This window comes from Conger conger, chromosome 1, assembly GCF_963514075.1.
Source record: "Conger conger chromosome 1, fConCon1.1, whole genome shotgun sequence".
In the NCBI taxonomy this organism is placed as follows: domain Eukaryota; kingdom Metazoa; phylum Chordata; class Actinopteri; order Anguilliformes; family Congridae; genus Conger; species Conger conger.
In genome coordinates this window covers 24,763,494-24,776,812 of record NC_083760.1, presented here as the reverse complement: position 1 = coordinate 24,776,812, position 13,319 = coordinate 24,763,494, and positions in this window count along the sequence as shown.

Below are 13,319 nucleotides of genomic sequence, written 5' to 3'. Positions count from 1 at the left end.
GAGATATACAAATAGAGCTACGTGATGTGTGTTGCTTGATCTGATAAATTGCTGCTGATTTGTATTGTCACATGAGTAATGACAGCCTGCAATTTAAGCAATAGAAAGCATTAAAACATGACATTTTCCATAGCTATTGGCTAAAGGCCCAGATCTCTGTAAAGATGCTATGTGACAATGCCCTTCTGTAAAAATCTAAATACAAATTAAATTCAATTGAATAGAATTTATTTTCTTTATTTTTCACTCATATCAACTGCTACCTTCACACTGCCAATTCAACATTTGCTGAAGGGAAATTAGGTATTTATTAGACTTATGTTTCAGACGTATTGCTCTTCTGCTGATGTAGCCTATCCACTTAGAAGTTTGACACATTGTGTGTTCAGAGATACTTTTCTGCATACCACTGTTGTAATGTGTGGTTATTTGCGTTACTGTCACCTCCCTGCTAGCTTTGTCAGTCTGGCCATTCTCCTCTGACCACTCTCATTAACAATGCGTTTTTGCCCACAGAACTGCTGCAAACTGGTTGTTTTTTTTGTTTTTCGCAGCATTCTCTGCAAACTGTAGAAACTGTTGTGCATGACAATTCCAGGAGATCAGCAGTTTCTGAGATACTCAAACCACCCTGTCTGGCACCCACAATCATTCCACAGTCAAAGTCACATTTCTTCCCCATTCTGACATTTGGTCTGAACAACAGCTGAACCTCTTGATCATGTCTGCATGCTTTTATGCATTCATTTGCTGCCACATGACTGGCTGATTAAATATTTGCATTAACAAGCTGGTGTACAGGTTTACCTAATAAAGTGCTCAGGGATTATATATTGGCATGCGGGTGGTTTTATCAGGATTTATCAGCCCTGACCAAGCATCACATCAGGAGCTGAAAGATATTTGTTCATGACTGACCAGGCCATAGCAGAATGAAGGTCCTCCAATCACTGTCAGCATACATCAGCAGCAACAACCCCAATCCCCAGGTCTACCAAATAAATTGCTCATTGAGTGTATATGGAGAAACGACCCCCACCAGTTATGCTGTAAATACAAAATAAACAACAAATTTGTAGTCTTGTTAAACAGCATGTTTGCGAAATGAATGCAGTTGTTACCTGCCAATGACACATGAGTCAATATATGGAATCAAATAAATTCATAATATACGATAAAAAAACTTGGGGAGATTGTGTATATATGCAACTATTTCTGTGGACATAGACATCCATACAGGGTTTCACCTGACAGAATCATTTTTCATTTTGATAGTGATGTGCTGAGGGTCCGCGATAAGGCGGTGTTGACATTTTAATTGACTCATCATAGAGGATTTTATAGCATTTCCTCTGTTACATACCCTGTTGATTCTTTTATTCCTGCATGCCTCAATTTGTCCTTGTTCAGCTGCTCATAAGAAAAGAAAGATAGCCGGAGTAAAAAAAAACGACAGACAAGAAAAGCAAGCGAGCTCTGACTATATTGTAAGTAAACAACTTCTCCATTCTTATCAGAAAGCAATTTGTTCCTTTGCAGAGATAAAGTCCCACATTCCATCATTATGAAACGGCTGTCCTCATTCTGCAATGGATAGCAGAGAGACTCCTGGAAGCGGTGCATTGAGCACTAAGCAATCTCAGAAAGGGATCTTGCTCACTCATCCAAAAGTATGTTTGCAGGCCAGCAGAGAGAATCCTAAAAATAACATCAATTACTTGCATTACTTAATTTTGACTATATGTTTTATACAATTAACAATTCAATGTACACTCACTGAGCACTATTAGGTAGACCTGAACACCAGCTTGTTAATGCAAATATTTAATCAGCCAATCATGTGGCAGCAACTAAATGCATAAAAGCATGCAGACATGGTCAAGAGGTTCATATGTTTTTCAGACCAAATGTCAGAATGGGGAAGAAAAATGACTTTGACCGTGGTGTGATTATTGGTGCCAGACAGGATGGTTTGAGTATCTCAGAAAGTGCTCACCTGATCACCTGGGATTTTCACACACAACAGTACTCCAGAGTTTGCAGAGAATGGTGTGAAAATAGAAATACCTAATAAATTGCTCACTGAGTATATTTGGCTCCTCTGAATCCAACTTCTTTAAAACTGGACTGCAGGTACACTACAGTCTAGTCACAAAATGACCTAAAAATGAATTTACTTCTTAATTTGTATTAAGTTACTGCTGGGGTCTGCTGATCTGGGGTCATGCAGAACTGTCTGGTACGAAAAATGGTACGAAAAACAGAAAACATCCAGTGAGCAGCAGGCCATCCATTTAAAGGGATGCTTACTACTGGTACTACCACTATCAATGGTGTCTTAGAGGGAAGTAATGCCAATTTCAATAGTTTCTTGAAATTTAGCCCTGCCTGTAGAGTAGAAACAGTGCAAGCTCTGTGTCTGTCTTCAACCCCAGCCACTCCTGAAATTATTGTCACCTTCTGAATACGGTTTCTCTGATTAGTCTTAGTTTCCTTTTTTTTGGCATCAGATACTGTCAGTGATGCTGGAGCCAATGGTATTATTTTCTTCTCAACATTTACTAGCTATGTGTACAAATACTATATGAATGTGCAAGGTCGATCTCATTATTTTATATTTCACAACATGAACTGGCCTCTTGGATTTGTTCACATTGTGAATCACTTGGGCAGAGTATACGTGCAGCGTATGGTGCCTAGATTCCTCTTGCAGCTGCTTTTCTATAATTCCTTCCAATTACTCATGACCCTTCCCTGATATCTTCCTAAAAATGTTGCTTTAACAATGCCTTTCTAACACTGTTTTTTTTTTTATCTGTCTTCTCTCCACAACTCACTTTTCTCATATTTAATATAAAAACAATGAACTTTGATGCTATTCCACAACTGCAGGCTCTTTATGTGCACTCCTCTTTCCCTGTTCACAAAAGTAGCCAGGAGCTACTTTCTGCTACTTGCAAGATGAGCAGCAATAAACCCTTTATGGGAAAACCCATCATGCAGCTTTACAAATGCGCACATAATAGGAGTTTATTATGCAGTGCATTACTCCTATGGCATAGGATAGACCAAAATGATCAGTAAGGTTTATAGAAGAAGCGAGAGTAAACAAATCAATGGAGCTGTTTGCACTGCGCTAGACAATGCTGGACTAATCTGACTGCCAGTGCCTGTGTCTGCCCAGGACAATAATGTGGTAAATGGGAGATAGGAACGCAATAAATTTGTCATTAAAATAATCTGTTTGGCTGGATGGAGGACATGACACTCTTCCCTGGTGTATACTTGTGTGATTTGTTATTCAAAGGACCACAGTACCCATTAGATTAATCTAGTCTTCAGCCTTGATTAGAAAATGTCCGCGGCCCACATCCATCACTGCAGTGTTTCTTTAAATGAGATTATTACTCTGAGAACAGTTTAAGCACTTTGTGTGCTCATAATAACTATGGCTTTTGGATGCAGTGTGACTTCATTTAAAATAGGCCTGAGATTGTGTTTATGTAGCTATGATTTTGGTACATTTTTATCTCGGAATTTAAGTACAAATTTCCTTTAAATTACATTACATTACATGGCATTTAGCAGACACTCTTATCCAGAGCGACGTACAATGAAATGCAAATCAAACCTTGTTTGGTGTATAGGTCTTGATAAGGGATTGAATATATACAGGGGTTGATCCCTTAACTGCCTGGTATGCGAGCACCAAAGTTCTTAATTTGATGCGAGCCATAACAGGCAGCCAGTGGAGGTACTTCTAGAGAAAACTGGGAGGCTCACTCTTCTTTTAAGGTATACACAGAATTAATTCTCCGAGCAGACCCAGGCTTATTTAAAAAAAACAAAAACATTACATCATTTCAGCAATTACTGAATTCGTCCATGTAGAATTGAATAATTTTGAAAGATTATCGGCTTAGTCATAACCCTCCAAGTCAGAAATGGCTTGTATTATGTACCTTGATCATATTTAAAGTTGAAATTGCACAAGGCAACCAGAGTGAAAAAACATTCCACAAAGCACACACATTCTCAGTAATGGACAATGATTGTTTTGAAGCATATTGGGAAAATTCAGTTAATTTATGTTTTTCCAGGAGAAGGCATGCAAGAAAACTATACGAGACCCAAAATGTACGGTTACTACCAGGTCAAGCTGAATTTGTCACTCTAGTCCAACACCCATGGATTAACCTTATCTCCAGCTTTTACCTATTTTCTCTTGTGAATCTTCTCTCTCCTGCCTTCCATCTGCTGCTGAAAAAAGTTTTGCAGCGATTTGGGGGCTGCCTTGGATTTTTCTCCTTCCGTGTTATTGATTGATTTTTATGACTTGCCGTGTCCTCCTCTCCGCTTTTGATTCGCTCTCGCGGCTGGGTGTGTAGAAGCAAGGAGGAGAAGCGTAGTCACCCCGCCCTGACCGAGCCTGAGTTCGAGTGTCAGGAAGTGATGGATGGCTCGAAGCCCACGCCCGCCACTCCCATGAGCCGGAGATTGCATGCACGGGCCTGGTGGCTGCTCCCTGCTTTCTTTTTGAGACGTGCTTTCTTTTGGACGCACCGGATTTGTCCCTCTGTAAAAGAAAAATATTTTCTACAATGAAAAATTTTCTGCGGTGATGACTTTTCAATTTGATGTTAGCTTAGTTCTTGGTGATTTAGCATCACGGGGCCCTGTGCTTCACGCACGCATCCCCGTATCCTCTCACGCTCATACGATTTTCAATTTCTAATTTACAAAAACACAGGGTAGGTGTGTGCATGTGAAAAACAGCCGCCGAGGAAGTTCTTTGTTCATATAAGCTGTGTATATACAGGGGCTCATATAAGCTGTGTATATTTTTGGCACGATAACTGTCAGCTTGGAAATACTCTATATAATTACGGGTGGGTAGACGTACATTGTCAGATCGGGCTGGGATGCGAGGGCAGTGTAGTCGATGGTCCAATTTTCCAGAAGCAGTTTTGAAGTGGGTAGCCACTGCGGAAAGTGGTATAGGACTCTGAAGCCAGGAAGTGTTCCCGGCCTAGATAGGGCAGCACTAGAGCCTGGGCCAATTGGGACATGGAAACAGCGGTGAGAAATAGGAATATTTTTCAGGGGCAAGAATCATTACATATACATATAGAGTACATTCACTGCATCAAACTGATAATACTACCAAGATCATGGAAACAGTGGTGGTGTAATGAAACAAAGAGATATAATTTATGAATATATCCCAAAAATGTATTATTATTACGATTATTATTATTATTATTATTATTATTATTATTATTATTATTATTATGATGGTGAGCATCATAACATCCTGTTCTTATTTTTCCTCCTATTACTAGATTTGGAAATGTGGTTCATTGCTGCTTTCAGATATATTTTAATATCTGTCATTCTCCAGTGCAGGCATTGTTCACTGAAGCCCCCAGCTGTGAAGCTTTTGAACATGATTAATATCCGTCATAGTCTCGTGAATTTCTGTTATATACATCAGGTCGAAAGACAGTTTCAGCAACTTTTTCATAGTGTCAAACTGTGTACTGCATAAGAGGCACAGTGAATGGGCTTTTCAAGTTGGTAATTCAAATTGAAATAATTAAATAGCTTCCTGCAAGAATCAACTAAAAATAAACATTTCAGCAACCATCAGAATTAACACACCTGTCATGCTAATTATTCTTCTTTGATATGGTAAATGGTTGGCATTTATATAGCGCCTATACAGTTGATGCGTCTCATTCACCCATTCATACACACACTCACATACCAACAGCAATCGGCTTCCATGCAAGGCAGCAACCAGCACGTCAGGAACAATTGGGGGTTAGGTGTTTTGCTCAAGGACACCTCGACATACCCAGGGGTTGGACATGCCAGACGACTGCTCTTACCTCGTGACCCAATGTCGCCCCTGATATGTATGCACCACCGATAAAAAGTGTAGTTATTCTGTATGGTGAGTACTGAAGGGCGGTGGGGGTGTTGCTGTTCTTGACAAATCTAACTAGATCCAACATAAGGCCTTCATGGGAAATGTTTTATTAAGGGTGGCAACACACCATACCACTTGGGATCCCCACTAATTGTCCCCTTGCATCCACAATGTCAATCTATCACTCCAGGTTTATTGATTAATTCATACACAGATTCAATTTTCATCTTGGTCCCAAATGGCGACAAATTCAAATCTCCAGTCAATGCTACCTAGGTGCAATGCATGCATACTTGGCAATACAAAAAAAAAAAATTATATTAGAGGTTGCTTGGGTGTTTAAAAACTCTTTCGTGATCACAGTTAAGTGTACATGGCAGTAATAATTAATACAAGCCAAACCCATTTACCTGACCTGTAAATGATGTGAGATCATTGTATAGGGTGCTTGCTCACCAATCCAATGTCATCCACAATAGACTGTTTGAATAAAAGGTTTTTATTCTAACAAAAACAGTTTATACATGCATGAACAGAGTTCAATCATGTATATTCTTTTTGAGCATTGCCACTGGCAGTGAGAATTAAAATTATATACTGTATGCTGCTTTGCATTCATATATTTGAAAAATTATTTTTCCCCACAGGCAACAGATCAGAAATGCCTTTGTTGTACAATGGCCACTTGTCTTCTCTAAGCACGTATTGTCTCCTCATGCTCATTTAAAAAAAATCTTTGATATTGGTAAAAAATTGTTGAAAAAAATAAAAGTGTTTACAATAAAACTATGATTAATAAACCTTGCATAAGTGAGCTCATATTTTGTATTGTTTGAAGCAGAAGTCTATAAACCATTTAACCCTTTCCACTTTGCCCCCCTAGAGGGCAATTCCACCTATTTTGTACTCATCCTATAAAAGTGTCAATATCTCAAAAACTATTTACTGCATACACATGGTTGGGGACAAAGGCAAGGCTTGTACCATTCATTACATAAATGGCATTAGGCAGACGCTCTTATCCAGAGCAACAAACAGTTGATTAGACTAAACACGAGGCAATGGAGCAATGCAGGGTTAAGGACCAATGCTCAAGGCATGCTCACAGCACTGGCTGTGCAGATCTTATTGTGGCTACACCGGGATTAGAACCACCGACCTTGCATGTCCCAGTCATTTACCTTAACCACGACGCTACAGGCCGCACATTCAGGAATGTACACGGAAGATACACTAAAATACCAAAAATTAAATAAAATTCCTTATGTTTTATAGCACTGAATATCTCAAGCCGAGGACCAACTCAGAACTATGTTATATTTGTGCACAAAGTTGATGTCAACTTGCAAACAAAATTTGGTAAAGATATCGACAGGCATTCAAATTCCACATGAGCTTTCCCACTGCACCCAGATGTCCTCAAGTGTCCCCAAATCACCAAATATCTGCATATATTTTTGTCCAGACACATGAATGATCAGAAATTCCAGATTTTTTTAATACAAAATGTAAAGGAAATTAACCTTCACGTGTATTTTATTAACTTTTTTATGTAACTTTATTTATTCATATGAGAGTATGTTTTTTATAAAGCATGCCCAAAGTGTCCAAAAAGCTCTCCAAAAAGTATTACTCACCCTAATGCCAACCTGCATCACATTTAAAATGGAACAAACTTTATTTAAAAATTATGTTGACCAGAGCCCTGTTAGCCCTGTTAGCCAATACAATTAATGTTACAGGTTTATCTATAGCATGTTGCATGTTTATGCACGTCTACTTATTCATTCTGCTATGCGAACACAAGGATATTCCTAAACTGTCCTGTAACCTGAAAATGACACATTATACCTTGTTGGAAAGGGTAGGAAACCCTGTACAGAAGGTTACCATTTTTTACATTGGTTTGGTACTGAAATGACCTAGCAATGCATTTACGCAACAAGAAGCAGTTCAAGACTAAATTTGCTTAGTATAGTCCTGTCAAATTTTTTTCACAAAAATGGATTACGAAATAAACATCAACGTTAGTCAGAAAACAGTCATAGCTTCATAACCCCAAAGGGTTACTATGCAGAAGAGACCAGGATCATGCATGTAGTCAAAAGGGTTCGATAATAGTAACTATTTTATTTTGGGCATGTCATTTTTAAAGGTACAAATAGGTAAAGATTTTGTGTTAAAACATTGTTACAAGACCAATCCCTTCCTATCATTGAAAATTCAGGTTGACAGGCCGTCAATCTGTATCAAAACATTGTACAACTGTACAATAATTCAAGCTCATTGGTTGAAAATGGGTTCTAATTGCCACAGCCAATGACGTGGGGGCTTATTCTGATTGTTCGCATGTAGCTGCACAAATTGCCCTCCAGACGAGCAATCTCTGAAACTCTATATACTACTTCTTATTATCCAAGCCAACACTACATATCTAGTTATAAGCAATATCAGTTTGCTATCCGTTGCAGTGGATCTTTGTAAATTCGGCAAGCTATGTGTATTCTTCACTTGGATAATAAACAATATTACAGAGTTTCAGTGATCACTTGTCTGGAGTGCAATTTGGGCCGCTGCACATTCTTTTAATCTCTTTACGTCTTCAATCATGCGTGTTTAGCTAAACCTTTATTTGTCTCAAACTGTTACAGTTGCATCGTTTGTGGTAGACTATCATATCTTAGTAATATAGCCAGCTAGTTACATAGCCAAATAAGTTTCTTGCTTGATTAGCTTGAAGTGAAAACTTCAAAAAGACAAAACATATAAATAGTGTTGTGGAGCACACTAAAGTCAACATTTCATAAAGTCGCCTGTTCGAATATTTTTTTGCTAGAACACTATGCAAAGACAGCAGGCTCTGTCACGTTTGTCACTGTCAGCTTTTCAAAACAGTACATGAGAACATGGAACTGAATAATAACGCTTTATATTATGTGTTATATTCATAGACTGTGGGAAGGATAAATAGTGGTTTGAGGGTGTTTGTTGCTGTAATTCCTCTCTTGACTGTTAAGAGTCCGAAATTACCTATTGTACCTTTAAGCTTGTGTTAAGAAAAGGGGCAATACTTAAGGGGCTGAGGTGAACAACTAGGATAACACAACTGTACTGGGATAACTTCTACATCCTCGTTCTTTATGACTTAAAAGCAATGTTCAAAGTTTGAGTGAAGCAAAATATTCATAACATTCAAAGGATGTTTTGAGAAACAAAAATTGTTCACCAGCTTTGGGCTTCCTTCCCTTTCTGCATGTGAAGATGCAGCAGGGACCATGATGAATATCCCTCTGAATTCACATCCTGCATGTCAGAATAAGAATAAAGAAATGTGGAAGAAGGGTAAACTGAGCCTCAGCCACTAGCAGGATAATGTAAATCACTATAGGTCTAGTTGGCTCATGGCAGAACCTATGCAAGGTAAGGCAGCTGTAATTACATAACCTTACAAGCCCGAGGTAAAGCTCACTCACTGTTTTGCCAGATGTAATCACCAACAGTTGCCTAGGGAAGTTGATGAAATAAGTTGCTGTAAAGAGATATTCGGGCTGTTTGTATAAATGGAACACAGCGTATTGGTTATTACACTGGGGGAGGGCCATAGAGATTCTAATAATTTGGGTGGTTAAAAATAAGGAAAACATTGTATCACAAAGCTAGGTAGCTTGCTTTTTATATACACTCACCAAGCACTTTATTAGGAGCATTTTTACTTTATTACACCTACCTATTCATCCGATTATCTAATCAGCCAATTGTGTGGCAGCAGTGCAATGCAAACAATCATGTAGATATGGGTCAGGAGCTTCAGTTAATGTTCACATCAACCATCAGAATGGGGAAAAATCTGATCTAAGTGACTTTGACCGTGGAATGATTGTTGGTGGCAGACAGGGTGCTTTGAGTATCTCAGAAACTGCTGATCTCCTGGGATTTTCACGCACACAACTCTCTAGAGTTTGCCAAGAATGGTGCAAAAAAATCCAGTGAGCAGCAGTTCTGCATACAGAAATGCCTTGTTAATGAGAGACGTCAGAGGAGAATGGCCAGACTGGTAAAAGTTGACAGGAAGCTGACAGTAACGCAAATAACCACACATTACAACAGTGGTATGCAGAAGAGCATCTCTGAACACACAACGCATCATAACTCTAAGTGGATAGGCTACAGCAGTAGAAGTCTAACAAATAAGACTAATTAATACCTAATAAAGAGCGGCAACAAAATAAGGTTGGCAACAAAATAGGGAACTGAGAAACAGCTGCTTTTTGAGCTTATGCATTGTACCCTTCAGCAAGGTGTACCCAGATTTTATTCAGGGTATACCTTGCAGATGTTTTATATATGGCGGAACACACTGTATATAAAGTATGGTGGAAAATTGTTTGCGCATGTAAAGTGGGCTTTTATTGAACAAAAAGTATTCACTTATCACTATTCATGCTGTCTACCAATGGTGCCCCCCCCCCTCTTGCCATCCACCAACTGTGCACAGTGACAACCTTAATGATGCTCCATTACGAAGTAAAGGAATTGGAGTGAAAACAAAGCATTTTTGCCTTGTGATACACACTGTAATACATTTTTCATATCGCTTGCTTTATTACAAAACAGAAAGGTTTGGAAATTTCAAGCTCAAGATAAGGCAGATAAATGTGCAGAGGCTGTAGTGTGACCTTGGAAACATAACAAAAAATACATATTTCAAGCCTTTGTCTGCCGGAATAACTGAACCAGGGCTGTACAGCTGCATTGTTTGCAGCACTGTGGTTGCTTTCGAAATAGGTTGAAAAAAAGCACATTAATGCCACAGCCTATCAGTTCAAACCACCTTTTAACCCACTTGAAAACAGCTACAATAATAAATAACCAGCTTGACAAAGAACAAACTGCCTCTCCTAAAACTGATCTATAGATTGAGTTTGCCAGCATCATGAATTTCAAATTCCACTGACTGTCACTCTGACTTATAAATTGGTCATAATTGTATAATTATTGTAGCCATTCTTTGGTAATAATTTAATGATTTTTTATATTTGAATTTAAAACAGCACCAACCCAATGACCTAGTTAACTAGTTATCATGACAGCATGGATATCACTGTTGCAATATCGCAAATTAGTATATAATTTATTACACAAATTACAAATTACACTCATAAGCAATATTTTGCATGTATTGGTCTTTAAGTGGCGGCACGGATGGTGCAGTGGGTAGCACTGCCGCCTCACAGCAAGGAGGTCCTGGGTTCGAATCCCCGTCGGCCGGGGCCTCTCTGTGTGGAGTTTGCATGTTCTCCCCGTGTCTGCGTGGGTTTCCTCCGGGTACTCCGGTTTCCTCCCACAGTCCAAAGACATGCAGGTTAGGCTGATTGGAGAGTCTAAATTGCCCATAGGTATGAGTGTGTGAGTGAATGGTGTGTGTGCCCTGTGATGGACTGGCGACCTGTCCAGGGTGTATTCCTGCCTTTCGCCCAATGTATGCTGGGATAGGCTCCAGCCCCCCTGCGACCCTGTTCAGGATAAGCGGGTTCAGATAATGGATGGATGGTCTTTAAGTTTATTCAGATCCACTCATCAATTTGTACCTTCTGGCTGTGCATATTCTATTAGGATTTTTTGGTAAATGACGGCTTTTGACATAGGCAGATGTGGATCCTGAAAATCACATGTCTCATTCAGACTGCCTAGCCTTTAGAAACTCTCAAGCTCTCCACACTCAACTGAGCTGAAAGGCAGGGTTCTTTCACCATTGTGTTTATTACCTGGATTGACACAGGTGGATTGACATTTCATTGAAAAAAGAAACAAATGAATAATGTAAAGCGTTTGACCAGCTAATGTTTCAGGGAAATCTAATAATGCCGAACAATATTCATAATGGCTAAAACATCGAGTCTGGGGCGATAGCCCTCTAATCAGATTTCAGACCAGTGCCTTTGAAAACAGTCAAGCTGCTTGACAGGGAAATACATTTTAGGCAAGTGGCTCCCATTAAAAATCAATTGAAGCATGCAAGATTAATGGAGCTGGAAAAACTATTGGATAGGCATAATTTTCAGGATATGATAAGGAGGCATTAACAGTCACATTACGCTGATTATAATGGACTAGTCAGCGAGATGATAAAATAAAATTGTTTATTGCATTTAAAATACAGATAACGGCTGAATATATAAAAAACAAAACAACCTTATTGCTTAAAACCGGTGCAAGTGATTGATGGTGGGGATTTCGGTTTCGTTGCCACTAGTTCCTAGTTTTAAAGATTTAATTTGCCCTTTGTTTTATTTAAGCTTAGAGGGCTATTTATTTCTTATTCCTCATTATTTTCTACCACTGGGCCTTTGTGCATTTCTGATGCAAGAGCTTCAGAAACTGACAAATGTTCAATTCAGTTTCATATATCAAACCAAGCGGAATTAATTATCAAACTGTTGTCTCCTGTTTCCATTTGTTTTCTAGTGTATTAGCTATTAGGCCTTTTGTGTTAGTCTGTGATGTAAAAGTCATTTGGTGCCAATATTTGTTCTTGAGACAAAATGGCAGCAATTAAATATCTAGCAAGACATGTAATTATTGCAATAGGCAAATGTACATTTGACTTTTAGGGAAGACAAGACTGGACTGAACAAACAATACCAGATAATACAGCAATCAAGTCAATGAATGCTTGGGCTGCAGCCAGGGGCTGTCTTTCAATGTACAGTAGAAGGCCCACTGCGCCTATGCTTCCTCAGATCTGATTTGTTTCTTGTACAATGTTAAATCTTTATTTAATATGAACTGGATAATTGGTTCATTTTCATGTTGTTGTTGATGTTTAGGTGTGCTGGTTTTTGGAAACACTGAATAGCTTGAATAATTTAAATGTTTTTGATAATTGACCGTGCTTACCACCCTAACTAGTCAAGCAACTTACTGGACGGCTGGACTTGCCAATTAAGCTTATTATTCTTTTGTTGATTACCACTATACTTTGTGTCCACTGTGGAAACACTTAAATACTTAATTTTGTAAATTGCACTGGATAAGAACCTCTGCCAATTTACTGTAATTTCAATTTGAAGTTGTTGCAGACTTGTTTGGTGAGTGAGCTTTGGCTGTATTATCTTGGGAATAAGAAGCAACTCGCTGACATAATGCTTATGTGGATCTAACTAGCCAAAAAACGGTAGCCTACTACTTTAAGGCTTTTAGCCTAATGCAAAATATCTGAAATATCTATATATCTGTCTAATTCCTTCAGTTGGTCGGCTTGGCTTGATATTACTGTAGCTTTCTACCTGCCATGAGCTGCATTTAAGTTAAGTGACATTTAGGGACCAACAACACAAGCAACAAGCTATACAGTTATCGAGCAAACATGACATTATGGATGTCACTT